At 30.8% G+C, this 25131-nt stretch overlaps 3 long non-coding RNA genes across 3 annotated transcripts; all 3 read right to left on the reverse strand.

Annotated features, from left to right (window-relative positions):
- Positions 1–667: 667 nt before the first annotated feature.
- On the reverse strand, positions 668–5139 carry LOC146904288 (uncharacterized). The gene is made up of 7 exons (XR_015018333.1): positions 4996–5139; positions 3943–4103; positions 3095–3212; positions 2041–2276; positions 1655–1892; positions 1443–1537; positions 668–978 (listed from the first exon to the last, which is right to left on the reverse strand). It is a non-coding gene; the product is annotated as an uncharacterized LOC146904288 (long non-coding RNA).
- A 1236-nt stretch (positions 5140–6375) lies between these two features.
- Positions 6376–6917, reverse strand: LOC146904289 (uncharacterized). Its single transcript, XR_015019812.1, has 2 exons — positions 6720–6917; positions 6376–6606 (listed from the first exon to the last, which is right to left on the reverse strand). It is a non-coding gene; the product is annotated as an uncharacterized LOC146904289 (long non-coding RNA).
- A 7068-nt stretch (positions 6918–13985) lies between these two features.
- LOC146904290 (uncharacterized) lies at positions 13986–16142 on the reverse strand. The gene is made up of 2 exons (XR_015019578.1): positions 15508–16142; positions 13986–14185 (listed from the first exon to the last, which is right to left on the reverse strand). It is a non-coding gene; the product is annotated as an uncharacterized LOC146904290 (long non-coding RNA).
- Between the last annotated feature and the right edge of the window lie 8989 nt (positions 16143–25131).

The raw sequence follows: 25131 nt of genomic DNA on the forward strand, positions 1-25131 counted from the left end.
CTTAACAGAAGGGACTAAAATTAATTATGGGACCAAAGCGATAAAAAAAATACTTAAAGGACTAAAAATTGTGTTCTATTTACATCAAATTTCGATTTAAAACTTGATTCACATCACAATCAAGAGTAACCATTTGTAAATTCCATTTTCTATAAAGAAGTTTTAGAAGAAAAAAAAAACAGGAAAAAAATAGATGACACAAAGTGATGAGTAAATAGACAGACAGATTTATTTAAGGGAGATAAATGTATTTAAAACGATTTTTTTATACACAAGACACTACAAGAAATTTGCCATTTAGCAACGGCAGAAACCGTTGGTAAAAGTCCAAAAAACCGTTGGTATAGGTCATAAAACCTATACCAACGCCCACCTGCTGCCGTCTAGGATACTATGCTTATACCAACGGCAGAAGTGCCGTCCCAATAGCTTATACCAACGGATAGCTAGCTTGTTGCTAAAAATTTCAGAGCTATAGCAACGGCATTTTACACCTGTTTAATTGCTTTAGCCAACCTGTTTATCCGTTGGTATAGGACCAGACTGCCCGTTGCTATAAGTCTTTTTTTTTTTACAAATAAATATTTTTGTCTAAACCAAATAGTTTTTTAATAACAAAGGTTTTACTCTGTTCTATTATATGCACCACACAATATTTAAAGCAAAATAAAAGAAAATTTCAATTATATTGTCAAATTAACAAGTCTTACAAACATGTTAAACTAAAATCTTACAAACTAACAAAGCTACATGGTACCAAGCTCTTATCCTTATAGAATTAACTTAATACAACCTATTTATGACTTAAGCTCGGATTTTTATTAACGATTTAAGCATCTCCTCTTAAGGAACTGGAACGGAGAATGTTATCAACACAGTCGTTGAATCATATTTGAAGTCGGCACACACTTCAGCGGATGCTGCAAGGAAGTAAACTTCAAACTTGCCACTGCCTCTCACCTTAACAAATTCACTCGTCTGCAACATGGGAGAGAGAATTATTAGAATCCAACAAAAAACACACAACACAAAGCCTACATCCTACGATAACAAAACACAACAAGGAGAAAAATACACTCAATCCTAAAAGAAATCTCAGTAACAAAAAAAACGCCTATGACATGTAAAAGTAGGTTTAACATTTTTCCCACTATCATCTCGGTCATATTTTAATATCAATATTAACTCAGCATAACAAATCACAATCAGAATGACAAAAATCAAAATCTCCAAATCACAATTATTAAAAAGCTAAAAAGAGAATTAGGAAAAACAACTTGGTCTATTGTATCCTTAGCACCTAATTTCATTGCAATCGCAAATACATATTTCAGTGGCTGGCAAAATATCATACTACCAGCAACTTCAGTGTATTAAAAGTTCAACTCCCCACAAAAAATAATGCTAATTAGTACCTCGGATGATAATGGTATAGGAAGTACCTTGCAAGGTCTGAAGAGGAAGTGGCTTTCTCTTAGTAAAAATTCACATGTAGTGCTTGAAACTTAGTAGTTTTATTCTTCAAGGAACTTTCAAACTGCAGTCATGTAATCAAAAAAGAAGAATTAAACAAGTTTTCTTCAACACATATTTCCCTTCCTGCTAATAACTCAGTTAACAACATCATTCATAAACCAATTTGTATTTTAAATACCTCTTTGGAGCTGATATTCAGGTGAAAACTTCTCTTTGGACGGTGATGGTGATGGATCATAGAAGATCTGCCAAATAACATGAAGAAGCATTGACACAAAACTGCAACATAAGATTGACAAGACCTTCATTAGCTGTATAATGGAATTCTCTTGTACCACACTCGATTCAATGTGCTCTCCATTCTTATTCTTTTGAAATTTAGCATTCTCTTAATGCCTATCAGCCTAGTAGCAAACCTACAATAATAATTTCAATTTCAGACATATCAATTGCTAAGGAGCAAAATGCAGCCCCTAAACACAAACACAACACAACACCCCAACAGGAATCAAAACCAAACACACCACACAAAAAGAAAGCAATAAAGAAACTATAACATCTGACCTCTGGCATATGTGAACCAATTATAAGTAATGCTTTGGAAGAAGTGACATGCAACTCAACAGAGCCTTCAAATGACATAGTGTTCCAGGAACCACAGAATGTCTTGACTAATGACACAAGTTTACTCGATCCTTCTAAGGACTTATTTTTCTCCAACTCTGACTCAAATCACTTCATTAAAAATTTGATCATGGCAACGTATGTGCTTGAAGGAAAAAGAAGGTGCTGGTCTCTAACTTCAGATCAAAAGAAACTTCGTAGTTAAATCACCTCAGAAACCTAATAGTGGTAAAAGCACAACTCAAAGTTTTCAAACATTATCCAACGAATGAAGTTCAGAGATAATCACTATGGGATAAAGTAATTATCTACAACATAAAAAAATGCATTACAGGGTGAAGAGACACTTTTACTAATAAAAAAAGTAATAAATTAGTGTCACTAATACCCAAGCAAATAGCGTAATAATCGCAGTGAACTCAAATAGTGTAATAATCACTAATAAATTAGTTATACTCTTAAGGATTTGTGTAATCTAAATAAATTCCTAAAACTTAATTCCTATCATGATACCGTCTCGTGAGAGATTGCAACCAAATCAAGAAAAAAAATAGCCATAGCCTAAGCCCTAAAAATCAGCAGTGCTCCAACGGTTCCTCTCCTCCAATGACGAAGTGTCAAGGAAATGATGATGATGAAAGTGAGACAGATCCTTACAATGGTTTGTTTGATGATGACAAAAGAAGATTAAAGAGCTACTAGAATATCTTTGCCAGGATAGTTTTGAATATTGGTTTTTATTATTCATTGTTTGAAATGAATGAAGAACCTTGCTAAGTTGCTTATGGTGTTTTTTTTTTAATAAAAACTTTTAAGTCTGAAGATTCATTGATGGAATAGCTACAAAATCTGGTGGATATTGATATTACATTCCAAGAGTTGAAGGTAATTCATTTTTTTTTTCTTTTGAAATTGTGATTTTCGATTTTGCATATCAAAGAACCCTATATTTACTACTAAATACTTCAATCAATCAATCTTAAATAGAAATTACCTTCATTGTTGGATTCCTCTTTCTCTTCAAAACCAACAGCAGTATCAAAATATTTCTCAACACTCTTCCCAAGCTTATTCACTACTCCCGCAAAATCAGGAAAGTTCCCTTTCAAAACCTATACGCCAAAATATAAATTAATCACAGATAAAAATAATGAAGAAAAAAGTTCCGAAGAGCAAATAAAGTAGCAAAATAAAGACATACAGAACCGACAATAAGCAAAGAGGAAATGAGCCAAACCAATGAATGGTTTCCTAATGAGCCAAAATAAAATGTTAGTAATTCAAGTAGTTTTCTATGTCTTCGCTCCTCTTCGCATACCATGTTTCCTGAGATGCAATTTGGGCTAAAAAAAAACCCTACTTATTATAATACAAGCAAGTTATTCTTAGTACGACTCTTGAAGTTGAAAAATAAAATCAGAAATTACAGTACATTTACCAACCACAAGCCTACAACTCAATTTATGCAACTTTCCTAAAAAAAAAAAAAACTCAATTTATGCAACAAACAATACAAAATTGGAAACTCCCAAAATCTTTACACAAGCATCAAGACCAACACACAGATATAATCAAGTAGGAAAATAATAGTCTCAGGCTTCAGAAATAACTATTATCTTTATTTGGACTTTCCCGCCACCAGAAGGCCAATTTTAAATGGAAAGAAATAATTTCTTTTTCTTACCAGTGAACCAGAGCATACCCTCAAACAAGTAATATTAATATTAATAGCTAATACAATACTAAAATTAAGGACTAAAAACAGATTTTGAAGGTTTACAATTTTCTCATAAAATTAATTACACAGCTTCACTTGTAGGAACGTAATTAATGATGAATTACCTATGAGTTGGTTTTGCAAATGATCAATCTCCAACACATCAGTAACTCCAGTTTATATTTCACCAGCATTGTTCGACACGCTGCCAATTGATGCCTTGCAGCAGAAACTCCAGCTAAAGAGCCCAAATCACCAAGGTCTAGTATCATTCAAAGTTAAGCACCTAAACATCACATTTGTAGGAAGACCATTATGATTCTGACTATATAATGTTGCAAAAGGCTTTTTTACCTTAGCTTATAGTAGCTCATAGAGTGTCGATATATCAGCTACTACACAGAAAATAGTTATGATCATCATCGTTATTTAAAATATAGCACGTTTTAAAAATATGATCCCTTAAAAAAAAGAGAACAATCAAATCATAATTTTTTATTTGAAGCTATGGGCATACTTTTAGAACTAAAATGAAATGAGTTTACAAATTTTTATTCTTTAATGATGAAAAAATAAAGTCATGAAAATGCTAATAAGATTCTTACAAAATGGCCGTCAAGCAATTATGACTCACTATTCCAATAAAACAATTTCAACATAATCAAGATTAGTAACACAATTGACCAATCATACTCACTTGTTAGTTTTACATAAAACAAATCATCATTTTGGAATGATATATCATATAAATTAAAATTAATCAGCATTGTCAAGAATATTAGTGGCGCAGCTGCAGGTAACAGCAATTGCAACATCGAATCACTATTTTAACAAGTAGTGGTATTTCTTGCATTGATATATACAAAACCTTTGAACAGACTAAGGACTTTTCACATTGTTCAGAGAAAAAATTGAAAATTCTTTATGGAGAATTCTTACAAAAGAAACAATCATGTGATTATTTGCAAATCTAATTAACAAAAGAACTAATTAACATATTTACACCCTTCCAAATCACTGAAGCATAGTAGTAACCTTATGGATAAAGTTAAAAAGTGACATAAGCGACTCATAAATGATATTTCTGCAAAACTGTTAAACAGACCCTTAATCTTACCAAAATAAACCAAATCACAAATCAAATTCATTAAAAAAAATTAATTCAGTGATACACTTACAGTTTTAGGGTATATAGAGAGATTGAGATGAAGAATTGACTCTGATTCTGGAGATTGATGCAGAGAGAGAAGATGTCGGTGCGGTGACTGAGTCCGCAAGAGGAGAATTCGCCGACGGTGGGTTATGACTGAGTGAGTTTGCACTTCTTTTTTCTGGTTCTGAAGAAAATTAGTAACGAGAGATTGGGATAGTCATAGTTGGTGAGTGGCATGGCATGATAGTAATATTAAAATTACCTCAGGGGTATTTTAGTCTTTTCACATAATAAGTGGAGGCCACTAGTTTTACCCAAGACCCTATACCAACGGCAGGCTTGCAATTTCGGTCCCAATATGCTATCTATACCAACACATTTCTTTACAGTCACTAAAGGTGACCGTTGCTATATGGCAAATTTCTTGTAGTGAGAAAATATACTAAAGGGAGTATTACTAAGGGTACTCCAAACCCACTAAAATTAAAAACTTAATTTTAAAAACATAATGAGTTAGGGAAAACACAGGTGATGGAGCTTTGAAAAGGGCTATTGAAACACTCCTTAATGGAATGGGATCACCCTTCAAAACTGTCGATGGTAATTTCGGAAGATTAGTATCTTCTGGATATTTGGTGGCTACTTGGTTGAGATAACCTGGCATTTTCAATTTGCTTGTTCTGAATGATGTCCTTAATCATTCTCAAGCTGTTGGTCCATCACATAATCATCCAGCTTTTGGAGTATAGATTGATACAAGCTATGAGACTTCAAATCGAATGTTTGTCGGGTGTCTATCATGTGTCGATGTATGGCACATGTGATTAGGTTCAATTTTCTTTTTCAAATTATTACTAGTGTCGGAGCATAGTGTTCAGTGTCAGTGTCCATGTCTGTGTCAATGTGTCATAGAATACAAGTATCCTGTTGCTTTTCTAGTTTAATGTTCTTGAATTCAATATCTTTGTATTTCTTTGTTAAGTGTCTTGTATTGCCCGGTTGTGGGGTGCAAAAAAAAAATTGAATGAATAATAGTAGTTTGCTTCATTTGATTCTTGTTTTTCTCTTTAATCCTAATTATCATGACAAAAATCATTAATTCAATGCAAGCAGAAATTGATGATTGAAATTCAGAGAAATTATGTAAAATAATCTTTCATTCACAATGTTATGTATAATGTTTCAACAGACACTCTAGACTTAGAGGGAAGGCGTGCCCATGTCCGTGTCCGTCTCCGACTCAACACCAATACATGTAATTTCATGTATTCATTTCCATTTTCTCAAATCATTACTATGTTTAAGTGTCAATGTGAGTGTTCACGTCATGTGTCAATGTTTCATTGTTTAAGGATCAACTATATGAATATGTATGTAGCTCTTACTATTACAATTCTTGATAGAATTCATAAATGAGAAGAAGATATATATTAACAAATGAGAGAATTGTTGATTGCATGTACAGACACATTGATACTTATTCATGCGTACAATGCATATTGAGCAACCATGAATGAACCATTGCACAAGCAGCACCAACAGACATCAGGTGAAGATCCAAGCAAGAAATTAACGATTCCCCTTTCCACACATTTCGGTGTCTTCCTTCAATTGCAACCATTTTAGCTCCGCGTTTCTGATGTCAAAATCAATTTTAATATTAAAATACGGAAAATGAGCAAAATTCTTACAATACTATAACTGATGCGAAAAACTTTCAATTTTTTTTCAAATGGCTGGACTTTTTACCTGACCAAAGTGCCACACTATATATGTGAGTGTATTATAAAAGGCGGATGCAGTTGAAGAATCCATACGCATCGTTTCATCGAATAGAGTTTGAGCCTGGAACCATACTTGTCCTCTGTAACCCATGAACAGTCCATGTGTTACACCATACACCTGGTTATCAAACAAGTGGAGCGCGTCTAACAGTTTTGAAGCATCTGATAAGTGTCATAAAAGTGTTAATCTCTTGTTATATTTTAAGCACTTTTTGTTGCTTGCTTAGCAAGTAATTGTAGGAAAAGCCGAGAAATAAGCGTTAAATGCCTTATTACGCTTTACTTATCATTACTCTATCCTTTTGTGCAGGAATTAGCCTCAGGACACTGATCAAAGACCAATTTATCATGAAAAAGTGCAAAATGGCAGAAGCTGTCCAGCAAGCTTGAAGAAATGGTGCTAATAGCGTGTTCTACGCTATTAGCGTGATCAATGAAGTGCCAGAGTCCAGAGAGATACGCTATTGGCGTATCTGGAGCCTTAAAGACATTTCGCTATTAGCGATTTTGGCGTTGTTAGCGTGAACTCGCAATTGCGAGCTCTTTCACTCGCAGTTGCGAGTTAGGACGGTTTGCTCAATTCAAGTGGCCCACTTGCTATTCCTTGAAGATATTTTCTAGATATTTTGGGCTACATATCTCAGGGACATAACCAGTTCATAATATATACATGAGGAGATATAATTAGTTCAAAGGAAGTTCATATTAGTCTTAGGAATTAGCTTGAGTTTTCATAGTTTTTCTCTAAAGCTTTCATAGTTAGATTTTAAGAGAGAAATAGGGCAAGAACATATAGAGTGAGAGTGATTTTGGAAGTTGGATCTTATTCCTTTGTTGAGACATCACAAGGGTAATGAATCCTTCCTTTTCAATCCATCCTTGCAAGGCTTCCATGATGATGTGTAGCTAAATACCCTTTGTTGGGATGAGAGGTACTTTATCTTTGCTAAACATGTAATCTTTTGATCTTGCAAAATATGTTTCTAGCAATTTATATTCAATATAGTTGTTATTCTTGTTGTTAATGCTTTTGGATACTTAATCAGGCTGGACACGGTCGATTAAGTTATCCGATCGACTTTGTTATCTTTTAAATGATTTGGTCACTAATGTTTAAAAGATGTGTTAGAAATAACTATATCGTTTTATGACACGATCGATTATGTTATCTTTTGAATGGTTAGAGCACGAATGTTTGAAAGATAACTTAGAAATGATGATATCGCTTTGGACACGAAGGGTATTGTAGAGCTAGAATGACAATCTATCATAGGTTATATCACTCTTGACAAGTTTGTAGATCTTTGATCGTCACCTTTAATCATGAACTTAATGCTTTTGGACACTTAGTCAGGCTGGACACGGTCGATTGAGTGATCCAATCGACTTTGTTATCGTTTAAGGGATTTGGACACGAATGTTTAAACGATAACCGAAGTGATTGTGATAATGTTGGTTATATAGCTAGAATTCGTATGGATCATTTGGTTATGTGTGATGCTTGGTTAAGGAACTCTACTCCTAACAAGTTTCAAACCTTATAATCTCATCTTTTTACTTTTGCATATTAGTTAGCCTAGTTGTAAATGAAACAACCAAACAACCACTCTTTTAACTTAGAATGATAATTGACGTTGAACTATCTTTGATGTCGCACTAATCCCTGTGGAGACGATACAAATACTTATCTTGTTTGATGCTAAAAACGACTTTCATCAGCATCGTCAAATGAATTGCAACGACTGCATCATATTATAAGATTTGAGATAAGTTACATGTTCAAGAGAGAATGTCAACATACATACTATCAAAAGATGTTTAATTAAAGATAATAAAAATAAATATTTTCAAAGTATTCACCTGCAAGCATTCAAAATTGATGAAAATGTTACAACATCTAGTTTAATGTGCAGCTCATGCATTTTTTGGAAGAGACACAATATGTAGTGTTGGTCTTGTCTCATCCCCTCATATCCTTCTTTATGTGACCAGCTTTTTCAGCAGCAAGTTGCTCGAACATCTTCAAGATCCGGTCATCCCCGGTCTTATGCTGAAAAGCATCATCTATAAGCATAAAAGATGCTTGTTCACTCGGATACTCAATGGATTGCGAAGAACCATTAACTCCATATTCCAAAGCTGGCGATCGTTGAAATGCATCAATTATTGAGTTCAAAGTGACCACATTTGGCTTGATGCATTAATTTGAACATCAACTCCATAGAGACAGGAAACAGGCCAAATGTGGTCACATTCAACTCCATAATTGATGCTGTGATAACGTTTTGCATTTGCTTCATTCTTTTTCTTCAACATGGCCTAGACTAAAGCTGCTAATAATCATGTTTAGTTGCTTATGGAGTTTGAGAAGAGTGGCCACTTGCTGTTGATTAATTTTGTAACCTATGGGAATGATCAACCCTTCCTAACCAACCAAGAATACCAATCATCATAGCAATGTGAAACTTTCAAGACATCTTTACACAATGTCATTTTCATGGAATTTGGGAAATTTCCTTTCAAGAGTATCTATCAGTTTCAATAAACAATCAATCAACCAAAATTCACAAATCAAAATCTAATAAAAAATATTACAATCATAAATCATACATCCAATAAATATAATTTAACGGTATATGAATCAATTAAAGGTAGGTTTTCATTTTCATGCAGATTGTGAGTTTCCTTCCAAGAGTATCTATTGATCATGTATCAATTCCAATCTACAATCAATCAAAATTCATAAACCAACATCCAATAAATATAACCTAACATACTAAAATTCCTAAATAACACATCCAATGCCATAAATATAATTTATAAACACAATTTATTTTCATTTGCTTTTTTAACAAGTCAAAATGGTTTTGATTTAAAATTTAATCACTTTAAAAATAAGATATTATCTGCTACGATAAATAACTCAAATCAAGTTTAAATCAACAAAGACATAAAAATAAAAGAAAGATATTCCCAAATCAAATTTACAAAACCTGAGCCTCAAATCCAACTGATTGAGATTGCATAAAACTTGAATAAAGAACGTAAAAGCATGTTTCATGTCTCATCAAACATGTATATTCATATTCACCATCTCCACATTAAAATTATTTAGTATATTGCTAAAGAAAATTATTAAAATTAGGGTTTTCAATAATGTGAGAAATGAGAGATTTAGAAAAGAGAAAAAAAAAAGACTAAATGATAGATATATGGTTTTATTATACTTGAAGTAGTAAGAAAGGGTTTGATACAAAATTATGATTATAAAACTGCTCAACTATTATGACTAAAATCTGGTTATTAGCTTTATTTTTAGAGGTAAATATGTGCTATCATGATATATTCTAGAAACAAGTGTGACAATGTTATGACTCAGATATTCTAGAAGAAACTTTTAGAGTAAATTAACTATGATTGTTGATTCAGTTAACTACTCTACAAAGATCATCATAAGAAAATCCATAATTGATGACTCACTTCTGACTCAGCTATTCTAGAAGTAAATCCATAGGTTTTATGTCAGCTATGACTCGACTTTTCAAGAAGGAAATCCATAATTGCATATTTGGTTTTAAATCCACTATTTTAGAAGTAAATTCATATAGTTGTTAACTCGTTATGACTCTACTATCCAAGAAGTAAATCCATAATTGTTTACACGGCTTTAATTCCACCATTTTAGAAGTAAATTCATAGTTGTTAATTCAGTAATGACACAACTATCTAAGAAGTAAATCCATAATTGTGTTACTTGGTTTTAATTCCAGTATTTTAGAAGTAAACCATAGTTGTTAACTCAGTTATGACTCGATTATCCAAGACGGAAATCCATAACTATTTACTCGGTTTTAAATCCACTATTTTAGAAGTAAATCCGTAGTTGTTAACTCAGTTATGACTCGACTACCCAAGAAGAAAATTCATAACTGTTTACTCGGTTTTAATTCCACTATTTTAGAAATAAATTCATAGTTGTTAACTCAGTTATGACTCAACTATCCAAGAAGGAAATCCATTATTGTTTACTCAATTTTAATTTTACTATTTTAGAAGTAAATCTGTAGTTGTTAACTCATTTATGACTCACTATCCTAGAAGTAGATCCATTGTATGCGACTTAGTTATAACGCCGCAATGCTAGAAGGAATCTTTAAGTAAATTCAGCGTTTTTAATTGAATTATGACTTGTGTATCTATATTATATAAATTTAGGACCTATTTCATTTTTCTTCTCTTCTCTTCTTGACATGTGTCACCACATTTTAATGTTTTAGAATTTCTTTCAAGTCACGACACGTGGCACTCTAATGTTGTTTTATTCTTATGCATTATTTTTGGAATTATTATAACTTTGCATTATTATAACTTTCACTATTAATTTTTGTAATTCATTTTTGGTATCATATGTATCAATTATATTATATCATTGTGTTATATTATTTGTATTATAATGTAATGCAATATATAAATTCTCTAAAAAAGAAATTAATAATAATTTTTTTAATGAAAAATATTGTTGTAACATTGACCGATTGATACCCTATTTAAACTAATCTTTTTTTTTTGAGAGAAACCGATTAAATTTAAGACTGTCGTTGTATATTTTATAACTTATATCAAGTAGCCATGTTATTAACAAAAAACAAAAAAACATGCATTATTTTTTTTTATGTTTTTTTTAAATGTTTTATAACTTATATCAAACGAGCCATATTATTAAAATATATATATATATATATATATATATGTTTTCTTTTGCTCACAATGAATTTGACATTTAATGCTGTTAATTTTATTTTTATTTGAGTTTTATAAAATTATTCTAATTTCATGTGTTGCTATTCATGGAATATTACATATATAATATATATGAACTATTATTTTAATTGAATTTTTTCTTTTCACACACATATACACACGAATCTATTTATATCTAAATTATTTTGTGTTTGAAATTAAAAGTAACAAAACCAAATGATACACTTCATTATGTTTTGTATTTTCGTTCTTAAAAAATAGCATATGTCGTATTTTCGTTAAGAAAATAAAGAAGTTTATATATTGTAATATTATTATAAAAAAGGGTCAAACTTAAATGTCACTATAATGTGAAAACAATAATGAAAACAAACTATTAATAAGAATTATTATTTTTAATGAAACATTTAGTGAGAAAATGTTCACTGTTATCACTGATCAAAATTTTAATTGTTTAAGCTTGGATCATTACATATATTATAATAATAATAATAAAAAAAACACATAATCGGAAGAAAAAAAAATGACCTCTATTTTTACGATATTTTTAAATGATTATGTTAAATATATATGTCAAAATCACCTCAAACTTAGCATAGGAGATTTCAAAAAAAAAAAAAAAACTTAGAATAGGACACTTTTTTATGATACGCTTTTAATGGCTATTAAAATAATTTAAGGACATTAAAATTGATTCATGACCAAATAATTTTGTAAATGAATACCCTATATAGAACAATTGTTTTTTAAGAATGTTAAAAAAATAATGGTTATTATACCAAAATACGGTGTGAAACAAGTGTATAAATTAGAAATTTGGATTGACATAATTTCACATCACAATTCACAACTCTTATCCCCCGTTTTTTTTTTCTATGTCACTCTTTCTTTTTCTTTCTATTTTGTTTAGTTTTTTATTCTTTGTTCTTCATTTTTTTTTTTACTTTGATATCAATGCTACAAGATTTATATTTCTTTCATGTTGTGATATCAATGCTACAAGATTTATATTTCCTTTATGTTGTGATTTTGATGATTCAAATGTTCACACAAAGATTGTTTAGTTTTTTTATTCTTTTTTCTTCATATTTTTTTCATTGATGTCAATGTTTCAAGAGTAATATTTCTTTCATGCTACGATTTTGATGAATCAAACGTTCACAACATAAAAATAGTTTCTTCGTCTCTCCTATATAAAAAATCTTCATTTCTCCTATAATTTTTTTTTCCGGTGACTTATTTTATTCTTCCTTATGTTTTTATGACATTGTTTATGCTTTTTTGTTTTCTTTATTATTCTGTTTAAATTTATGGATGGTTCATAAATGAATACTATATTTTTTTTTTTTTTTGATTTTATGGTTCTGATGTATACAGGTGATTTGAATCAAGAAATCACGAACAAGTACAAAAAATAAGAATATTGAGATATTATTTTATAGATGAAACCGATTATTTGGTGGTTGAGTTCAAGACAACATATTCTTCACACGAGGGCCTAGATGAAAAAATTAGATGACATTATGACAAACTTTGAGATTAAAAAAAAAAATAGTCGTTCTTATTAGAAAAGAATCTAGATAAATTTTCTACTATGATGAGTCACTTTTTATGTCTCTTATACAAAGAAGAATTGTATAATTTTTTGTTATAATTTATATGTAATCAGACTGAAAAATGGAACAAATGAGTATTATTTTGATATACAAAGAAGAATTGTATAATTTTTTGTTATAATTTATATGTAATCAGACTGAAAAATGGAACAAATGAGTATTATTTTGATGAAATTAGTTAATAAATTAATCATCATTTTAATGCTTTTTACTACAATTAGTTTATAGTGGAGTTTATCATTTTCTCCATTTTTTAAAGTCGGTTTAGTCAAAATAAAAAATAAACATCATGCACACACACTATCAAATGGCAACACCCAAGTTTCAATTCCAAACCAACAATCTCATGTCCTCTTTTCTTCGGTAAATTGTATATTCGTTTATTGCTTACAAATTTTAGTATTTAATTTGTTATGATTTTATTTTTTTTTGTTGAGGGAAGTAATAATCTTAATTGACATATTTAATTTATCCATCACAACACCATATATGTTGTAATGTAAATGGTAATTAATAAAAATAATAAAAAAATATTAATTGATTTATATAGTTACAGCTCATTTAGTCATTTTCACAAAAAAGTAAAGAGAAAACTCTTTTTTCGAGAAAAATTTAAGAATGCCATGAAATAAAACTTTTTTTTTTTTTTGTAGTGCCATGAAATAAACCTTTGACCAAATAATTAAGGAGTTTATATTTTATGTTTATAAATTATGAAAATTCGAGACATTATTATTTTTTTAATTAAGACAAATATCTCTAAGGATCAACAATATTTTGAATGTAATTAATTTGGTATAAACTTTCTAAATAAGTGTAACACCCATACTAGAAATTACCTAGGATATCTAGTATGCTCGTTAAACTTGGCATTGGATACATTAAAATTACAATAATAAAATTTCTTCTGAACATATCATAAAACTACTTGTCTATACATTTAAAATAGTACCACTGACGTGTACAACATACATGCAATGACAAGTAAATATAATTGTCCAGCTTCTTCTTCTACTTCATCACGAACTGCCCTGCTTGCGATCCACCTGTGTCTCTGAAATAAAATAAAAGGGATTGGGGTGAGACGGGATGTCTCAGTGAGTTCCACCTATCCTAGGCTGTAGCCAATCTCAGGGAACCTAGGATCGCCATTTGTCTCTAAACTCAACCATTTTGGGTTTATGCAGTTTTATCATGCATAACTGAGCGATCGGGGGATAACTAGGATCGCTATCTAAAAGACTGATATAATCCTGATACTAATACTTAACTCATAATCATAATTATAATCATAATGTCTGTCATATTATGTTAGAAATGTTAGCGTTGAACAAACAATATTATCTGAGTTGATTTTACGGAATAAACCCAGGTGGAGTAACCCCGGAATTTATTCCACTCTGACCGGTATATATATAAATATTTCCAACTGGCGGGAACCCAACTGACGGGGATACCGGACTCCTCTGATTATTGTGGGGTCATCCTCGCGGATAGTGCCCGTTCCAACTGGCGGGAACCTTTCGTATCCAACTGGCGGGATAGCGAAAGCCACAATTTAAACATGTTTTAATATTATAACTTGATCTGATTCTCTGATAACTGAATCAATCCTCAACTCCACTACTGACGGGGAGATAGAGAGGAATAACTTATCTTAACTAATTTTCTTTTAATGAAAACATCCTGAAACTGATAATAAAGACGTAGTGACTCCGTCTTTATTCTGAAATTATTTCTGATACTAACCTATTCAGGTTCTAGGCATATCGTTGTCATATGCCATTTCTAAAAGGTTATAAAATTTTCCCCATATCCTGATAAATTAAATTCGACTAATTAAGCCGAACTTCCATACTTAGAATTCTCTACTTTCCAATGATTGGAAATTTACCCATGAATAATTTGTTCAATAGCTATTTTACTCTAAACATTACTTTACACAAATAAATATACACTATGGTAGTGTATGATTAGAGGATATGCATAATACAATTTCGGCTACATATTCGGCAATAATGAGAATTGGAGTCTTAGCTAAGTCAAACCATTATATTACCTTAAAAGTATAATTTATATTAGCTAAGAGTCGAAATAAAGTAATAAAATCAAACAATTCTCACTTTACGTAACGTTAGCCGAAATTGCATATTTATTCATTCTCACGCAAAACTTATCATAATATTTTTCCTCTAACTTCTACATTACCATAATCATATTTATCAACATAAAAGTTATTTTAGAGTACTCTAGCAAGGGTATAAATCTTAATCATATTGTCACTAAATTATGTACTAATGTACTAAATCATATTCTATTATTCTAAAAGCATAATTTAACTACCCAAAGGGAAGTTTTCTAACTAAAGGAACTCACCGTGAATCATTTCTGCAAATTGCAAGCAGCTTATCCCAAAATCTGCAGCTCTGCTATCTCCAAAACTCTATAATCACTTTCCCAAAATAGCTTATGCCTTAGCTTATAGGTCTTGCCCCTTCTGAAACAATTCAAACCACTCGTGACATAGCCTTACTTCATCAACCAGCTTACACAAAAATTTTCATTTCAGTCCCTGCACCAGAAGTTTGCCGTTTGGCTATTTAAGCACTTCTAAAACAGCTTAATTATCATTTAAGCACTTTTAACATCACTAAACCATCTTATCATTTTTCCATTACTCATATGTCAATTAAACATATCTCTCATAAGCTGTTCTTCAGAAAATAATACTTGAAACAACTTAACTTTCAACTTAAGCTATTCTTCAACGGCTTAACTAGCAACTTATAACTTCTATCACATAAATTTCGACCCAACCTTTAACACAGAAGTTCCAACATGTATTATTAGCCCTATGAACCACTTATACAGTAGTTTGAACTCACAACTTAGTCATTTAAGGCATTTTGATCAAAACAGCTTAACTGACAGCTTATTCCTTCTAAACCATTCATTTTCTGTTCAAATTTTCCAGAATCAAAACATACATGTATACACAACTCATATCCCATTTCCACATCAATCCTAACATGCTAACTTCAAAAATCAATTATGGAAGTTTTTGGGACAACTTGTGGCTTTTAGCTTTTAGCTTCTAGTTTCTAGCTTTTCATGCCAAACAACAACAACAATACCAATTCTACTAACAGCCCTTACCTCAAAATTCTTGCCAAGCCAAAACCCTAGCTTTTGTGTCTTGCTCCAACATGCTCAAACTTGCCTCTTATGCTCAAAACACCACATAAAGCTTCAATTGTCTCTACAAAGTCACCAATTCAACTCTTAGTTTTTTTTTTTTTATCATTTCTTCATACCATATTTCTAAATTCCATTACCACACATAATCCTCTTCCAATTACACATAAAACACATATCAAAGTTTGGATTAAATAAATTCCCATGAAAAGGTGATTATGCCACTTACCTTGTGATCAATTCATTCTTTGGTGCTCTTATGCAAACTCATAAGCTAATTCCCATGAAGCTTGAATGAAAAATGAAGGTTATGAAGGAAGAAAGAGGAGGGGCGATTTTGAGTGTTTAAGGAGGGAGGATGGATTTTGAAACTTAATTCTTGCAAAACACTCCACATGACACTCCTTGAATCATGTTCTTGATTATTTCATAGTAATTTTAGTGAAGAATTGAGAGGTTGACATGGTGGTAGTGTGGACCGATATTTTTGGAGTGAGAAGGAGGAAAGTTTTGTGCTTTTGGTGAGTAGAATGATGTAGAAGAATGAAGAAAATGATAGAAAATATGTCTTGGTCCATTTTCAAATATCTAGGATGGCAAAATTACTAAAATGCCCCATTAATTTGTAACCATATAATTCTTCAAGTTCATTGGAATAATGTGTGAGATATTTACCGATTGACGTCGCATTTTTCAATAAATAATTAACCCTTCAGAAATTATTACCGTTCTGACATGTAACTGATACGACAATTTATTTAAAATTACGCGGGATATTACAATAAGTGATCGCATTGTAATATTTGAAATAAACATTGTAATATTTTGAATGAAATTAATTTGGTACAAACTTTCTAAATAGGCTATCTTTTTTTTCTTTGTTTCACGACATTTGATTCCAAAGACTTGGGAGAAATAAAATAGTTCAAGTGATTGTTATTAGTTGTTGTGTATGCTTATAGCAAGGGATCGTGACTTCCGCGTGAATACGACATAAAAAATTGTTAGAAAGTACCTCTAAATAACCTTTAAATAAGCATAAAAAAATCCTATTTTGTTCTTTCAAAAATTAAACACATACTTTAATTGTATTAATTATAAATGATTTGTTGAAACTTTGAAATGCTACAATCAGGGCTATCTTAAAAAAGAAATTCACTGAGTTCTTTAAATCATTTGAGAATATAAAACAAGTTTTCCGTTTTCCATAGTCAATCAACTTTAAATGACTTTTAAACCATCATAAAAAAAAAATCCTCTTTTATTTTTTAAAAAATAAAACCCATGAATTAATTGTATTAAAGGTAAACAAATTGTAGAAATTTGAAATGCTTCAATCAAGTCAATCACAAAAAACAAATTCAAGGAATATTTTAAATCAAGCAATAATAAATAGGTATGTCTCATTCTCTTAGTTGTGTTTACTCTTGACCCTCATCCGAATCTTCAATACATGTTTCTACTATTCTTGGTAAGCAATAGATCATTAAACCATCTTTCAAATAAAAAATAAATCAAACCAAGCAAGTTCTTGGTAATCATGAGAATCAATCAAAATATGAACTTCATACTGATAAAAAAATTGGAAAAAATAACTTATTTGATATTATGTGGTTGCTAATTTAAAATTTAACAGAAAAACAATGGTCACCCTTAAATTTTAAATGAAAGTTAAAGATGAGCTAATTAATTAGTTGTAGAAATTTCTATTATACTTATAAATGATTATTATAGTTTTTTATTTACAAGAATTGAAATTTTTAGTGTTTTTATTATGAATTTTTTTATTATAGAAATCATTAAAAAAAATTATTTCTATAATCCTAATGTGCATTAAATCAAAATTAAAAAAATATATTTTATCAGAAGTAAAATGAATAAAATTGGATATTTAAAGGTTTTGAGTTTTTTTTTTTGGTACAAAAAGGTTTTGAGTTTTAATATGAAAAATAATACATAATAAAAGAGAGTACAACGGACACTCTAACTCATATTATACCATGCAAACCATTCTTTTTCCTAAAAAATAAAATAAAAATATACCTGTTTTTCTCCTGAATTTTTTATTTTTTTTTAGTAAAAGTGGGATGGGCACTTTCAATATGTCATTGTTTTTTAATGAACTGAATAGAGTTCCATTGATGAGGGAAATAGAATCATTCAATTCATTCGTCGTCTAATTAAAAAAATATTCAAAAAAAAATTTAAATTTAAGCAAATATAATTTTATGATCGTTATGGGTATGAAAAAAATTAATTATCGATGAGGAGACCTATTTCAAAATAAGCAAACATGCTTTTGTATCCGCGCCTACATGTGTTCACATGATGGGTCGGTTTTCATTGTAATCAAGTTTCATTAGGATGGATTAACAAATAATTGCACATAACTTTTTAACAAATATCTTATATATATATATATATATATATATATATATATATATATATATATATATATATAGTTAAAGGGTGCATTATTGCACATGTTAAAGTATCTAAAAGCAGCAACTATTTATTGAAAAACAATAATTATTTATTAAAAAATTACATATTAATAGAAAATACACAAGTTCCAAATCAACGATACTACTTTAAACTTCTTAACATGTGTAAATTTGCACATGATAGAAAAACTCTTTAATTAAATGTTGTAAAAATTTCAAGACTTGGACTAGATTCTACTGTTTAAAACTTGAACACTTGAATTTAATTGAAACACTTTGAATCTCTATGGCATGGACCAAGTATATAATAGTGTGAACATTAGGTCAGTGCCTAGAAGAAACGTGTTGTATAGCTCAAGTACAATGTTAAATGAGCAAAGGTGAATACATCGATGCCTGAATGAAGTAAAAAATAATGAAGGGTCCCCCACCTTTGTGAACAAGTGTGGGTAAAGAAGTTAGTTCATGAGAGTATGATCTGTTTTTGAACATGGAATAAAGGCACCCTTACTTGAACATATATGGAAATCATTGACGTTATGACTAGGAAGAAGATTAATTTTAAGTGCCAACAAGAAACTAAGTGGGTGGGTGAAAAGGTGAAAGAATTAGATAGTTCAGTATTTAAGCATTGTTAAACTGGAATAGTTAGATCGAGAAATGGTGTAGGCATTATTGAGGATAAGAATGAAAAAAAGATATTGTGAATGTAAAGAGGATATGAGATTGGATTGTAGCCCACAAATTTGTAGTTGTTAGATTAATCTTTACTCTTTCGTTTCAGTTTGACCACAGTATCTCAAACTTCTTATTCCTTAACTCAAACCATTTGAACTATTCAACCCCTTGAAACAATTTATTAGTTAGGATAAAGATACTAATTTAAAATAAAATATAGTTGTAAACTACATATACTTTATATTTGTAAAAGCAAATATCTTAATAAAACTATATAATATTTTTACAAAAATTACACAAAATTACGAGTTATATTTTTTGTAAAAAAAACTTTACAATTTATACTAAAGTTACTTTAAATTTATACTGATTTATATATCAAATAACTTAAATATTCACTAACTTTGTATAGATTAATATTCAATTTAAAATATATATATATAGTTAAACTTAAATAAATATGTAAATTGTTCGAGTAAAAGTAAATAAAATAAGTACGTTAATTTCCGTTGCATTGCTTATATTCTCTTACTATCATTTTTAGTTTTTATGACAAAGACAGAAATGAAAATAGGCATGTTTCAAGACATAATGATATGTTTTTCTTTTTAACGCTAGAACATGTTGTAATTGTCATTGATGAGAATTAGAACAAATGGCGTGTCACTATGCAACTTTAAAAGGAAAAGCTGCACTTAAAATGCATTAAGAGGTAACATTAAAATTCAAAGTAAAAACATGTCTCCACTGAGATACGCTTTGTTAGTGTTGTCTCCACCGCACTTTTCTTTGCGTACTCCTTTGTTGTTGTTTTTGAAGCAACACAAGCCAAAATTGCTTGGAATTATGTGATGACGAGTTTAGCATCAGGGTGCAAATGACATGGACGAGGCAATTATTTTTATAAAAGTTTCTTAGACAAATAATTTATTTCAAATGGTTCTATCTCTCTTTTTCTCAAAATGAAAAGCTTATGCAAAGGAAGTGGAGAGAAACTACTCATGTTATTGTAGAAGATGTGAAGAAAAACAGTACTTCACTAACAAAAAATAGGGATAAGGGTGATACATTTGAAGACTATTATACATTAAGAAATTTAGCACATTCCAACCTTGATGACAATGTTGTTTTCGAGGGGTGTGTCTTCAAGGATATAGTAAAGGCTGATTAGAGTAGTTTAAGTAGTTAAGAGGTACTTTTTTAGGATATAGTAAAGAACAAACTAAGAGTTACTAACTCTACGATACCATTCAGCATTTTCCACATTTTTTAGGCTGATATGTTTAAATATAAAGGATTCTCATATAAAGCTAATATTTTTTCTTTCTCTTCAACGTGCACACATATGCATGCAAGGATGTTAATATTAATTTCGTGACTTTACATTTAATATGAAGATCTGCATATCAGTGACGATGACGTGAAGAACCTGTGTTTGATTGAAATTGAAATGCTGCTTCAGGAAAACAGACAGTCGCTTACTGATTTCAAATCTATGCCCAGGCCAAACGCAACAGACATGCCAACTTTCACAAACAAGCTTATCGTTGATGAGCTAAATTACAACAAAGATGAACTGGAAAAGACACACGCTGATATGTTACTGATGCTAACTGATGAACAAAGATGTGTGCATGACAAAATCATGGAGTCCGTTGATTCTGACGACGGTGGTTTCTTTTTCTTATATGGTTACGGTGGTACTAGAAGAACCTTTATATGGAAAACATTATCGGCTGCTGTTAGATCGAAGGGGTTAATTGTATTGAATGTTGCATCCAGCACTATAGCGACTCTTCTATTACCAGGTGGAAGAACCGTGCACTCGACACTAACAGTCCCTATTGAGATTAATGAGGCATCATCGCTTACGATGGAAAAGGATAGTCCTAGGGCAGACCTGGTGCATGCTGCAAAGTTGATAATTTAGGATGAGGCTCCAATGATGCACCGATGGTGCTTTGAGGCAGTTGACCGATCAATGCATGATATCATGTCCAAGAATGATCCCATGTCCAAGAATGATCCCTTAAACGAGTTTATACATTTTGGTGGAATGACAGTAGTTTTAGGTGGTGATTTCAGGCAGATATTGCCTGTTGTTCGAAAAGGAATGAGGCAGGATATTGTTGATGCCTCAATCAATTCATCAAAGATATGGGCTTATTGTAATTTGTTGAGGCTTACTGTTAATATGAGATTAGGTGCATCTTCGGTACCTACAGAGCAGGAAGAAATTGTTAATTTTGGTAATTAGAGACGTCAACAACACTTCGGATGAGAATGGTGAAATGCAGGTAGAAATTCCTGAAGATTTGCTCATATCAGACACAACAAATCCGTTGATGTCACTTATAGACTTTATGTATCCCGATTTGAATGATTACCTTGGTGACCCGCTATTTTTCCAAGAAAGGGAATACTCGCACCAACACTTGATTCGCATGTTAACGAATATATGATGTCACTGATTCCAGATGAAGAGAAAAAGTATTTAAGCTCTGATTCTGTTTGTCGATCGGGTGAAAATTCTGATGTCCAAAGCGAGTGGTTCACAACAGAATTTTTTAATGGCACTAAGAGCTCTAGAATTCCAAATCACCGGTTGAAACTAAGGGTGGGATGTCCAGTTATGCTGATGAGAAACATCGATCATGCCAATGGATTGTGTAATGGTACGAGGCTGACAGTTACACATCTAGGGAAGAGCATGATAGTTGCTACCGTAATTACAGGAAAAAGGGTAGCTACCAGGGTATTCATTCTGAGGATGAATCTTATTTCGAGTGATCCAGGACTACCCTTCAAATTTAGGCGCAGACAATTTCCATTGACGCTTTGTTTTGCAATGACAATAAATAAAAGTCAGGGTCAATCTTTATCTCGAGTGGGAGTTAATCTTCTTAAGTCTGTGTTCACGCATGGACAACTCTATGTCGCTGTCTCTCGAGTTACTTCTAGAAAAGGTTTGAAGCTGCTCATCTTGGATGAAGATAATAATGTTTGCAAGGAGACCACAAATGTTGTGTATCGTGAAGTTTTTCAAAAAGTATGATCATTGGTTATGTTTTACAATTGTTGTTGCTATAATTTAGAAAACAAAAGTTGCGTATTGTTTGGAAGTCATTTTTTTTATTTCTTTGTAAGGCGTACTGGTCATTACAAGACATGCAATTTCTATATAAGCAGATCCTCCTGCCATTGACTTTTAATTGATGCACTTTTCAGGTATAACAATACGCGGAACGTTTTTTTTTTACATCGTTGTTACCCTAAAATACAATATTTACTTTAGACCATTGATTTTGTAAAAAATAAAAAAAATAACAATCGGCGTTTCTGTAGCCCAAACTATACTTATACACACCCGTAAAAAAATTAACGTTTGCATTCACAGACTAGGTGTATACATCTGACACTGACTATTATATAAAAAAATATAAAATTTTTAGTTTTTATGATTAATAAAATACATTATGTCAACAAATAATAATATACAGTACGTTGACGTATTTTTGCAAAAATATTACATATGCTAAGATGATATTTTTTTCCCATGTCAAATTTAAATTATAACCACACTTATAACTTTAATACTATAACATAATATAAAATCTATACATTTGATCCTAAAAGTTTTTTATTTCCCGTGCTTGGCACGGGTCACTATACTAGTTGTAAAAGAAATACCACCTCCTTCCCTATTTATAAGACCATTTTGGCAAAATCACGGGAATTAAGAAAGTTGATATTTTGTATTAAATTTGATTTGAATTACTATTTTTTTATAATTTTATCCTTTGAGAGAGTTTCTTTAAGTTTTCAACATACTATTTATTGTTGATTGAAGAAAAAAAAAGTATAATAAACAAGAGTATGTAAGTAAAGAAATTATTAATATAGTTGAAAATAGCAAATGTATGTGTTGCTATAAAATCAAGAGTACGTACGGGTATTGGTACCTGTACATAATACGGTAAATTTAAAAAATGAAGGTATGAGTACGTTGCTATAAAATAAAAGAGAATATTTAAGTGAATTACTACCATTAATTGTTGATGTAAAAACATGTTTAGAAAAAAATCAATTATAACAAAAAATAGTATCATACTAGTCATATTTTGATCATGTGTTTAACCACACTTCTATCATCGTATTGCTTCAGAGTTTTTTCTTTTTTGAGCACCCGCTCTACTATTTTCATCAAAAGCAAGAGAGAATTACAATAAAATAAACAAGCAAAATAATTTTGGTTATTCTTCCACAGCGAAACAACTAAGTTAAAAGGGGTACGGTTCGGTTTGTAAATTACGAGTACCGTACGGGTACCCAGTACGGGTGCGTACCCGGAACAGGTACTTCTCCATGTTTGAAATACCCATGCTTCAGGGAAGGAAATCCATTATCGTTGACCTAGTAATGGTTGTACTGGTAACTTTGTTCATTTTAAATTTTGCATGAATTGGAATACGTTTCCATATCAAAAAAAATCCAAATTGTTTTAGTCTCATAAGTTGTTTTAGACCATTACATCAGAAGGCTGACTTACCCGCAATGTTTAGGACCACGATAACTATTGGGGCTTGCTGTGGAAGATACTCATCATAATCAGCGTACCTTTTCTGTATAGCATAATTGATGCGAATATGAGCCAAATATCTTTCACTTTTTGCAATAGTTCTTTCAATATGTGTGCTCCATGTTCGAATGTCATTTTTGCTCATACTTGTGGCCGTTCTCTACAGACTACATGTCATATTATTTTACGAACGGACACTTTTTTTGGTACCTTAAGCCTTTTCGAACTACTCTTTTATTATTATAATTATTATAACCTTTGCTAAATCCTTTTGAACCTTCATGCAATATTTTTTTTGTAGTTGCTAAGTGATGAACAAGTTTGAACCCCGTAATGTCATCTATTTGATTTATCTTGTAGTTCGATAAAAATTTTAAAAAACTTGGTATGATTTGAAACTAAGTTTGGAGTTGCACTTTAGAATTAACAACTTTCTAAGTTTGAGGTAGCGTAGCAGTAAAACTTGGTTGTCAAAAGAAAAAAAAAAAAGAAAGAGAAATGTAGAAAAAAACACAAAAAGCAGGTCTACACAAAAAAAAAATATAAAAAATCAAAAGCCAAAATTGGTTTCTTTAACAAATAAAAAGAAAACCCATCTTGCTTTGCTGCAGAGAAGGAAATTTGGAAATAGTTCACGAATTAGGGATCCTTAGTTTAAAATCTAATTCTAAGTTGTTTTCTTAGCCTACTTTTCCAAATATATCTCACCTTAGCATAAGCATATTATAACTCTGAAAGACCTCTAAAGTGTGAAAATAGAATGAATCTTGAATGTTTGTTTAAAAAAAATTCAAGTACATAGAAAATGTCATTGTTGAACCAAAGTGAGTTTTATAACAATGTCTATTAGGTTTTGATGATAACAATGTATGAAAGAACAATTTAATACTCTAAAGTTTGTTCAAGATTGCATGACCATAACATTAAATTCTGAGTTCAAAGTCAAGTGTACTGTAATGTATGCTTAGTGTGCATTTTGAAAAAAGAAAGAACAAAAACAAACTGACACATCTATGGAGACATAAACACATCAAAATTATATATGCTCTCATAGATGGTGATGAAATTATTGATTATCCAGATAAAATAGTCACTCATATAAAA

The sequence above is a fragment of the Medicago sativa genome, chromosome 7 (genome assembly GCF_051527215.1).
Source record: "Medicago sativa cultivar Bolivia chromosome 7, Bolivia_mono, whole genome shotgun sequence".
Taxonomy (NCBI): Eukaryota; Viridiplantae; Streptophyta; class Magnoliopsida; order Fabales; family Fabaceae; genus Medicago; species Medicago sativa.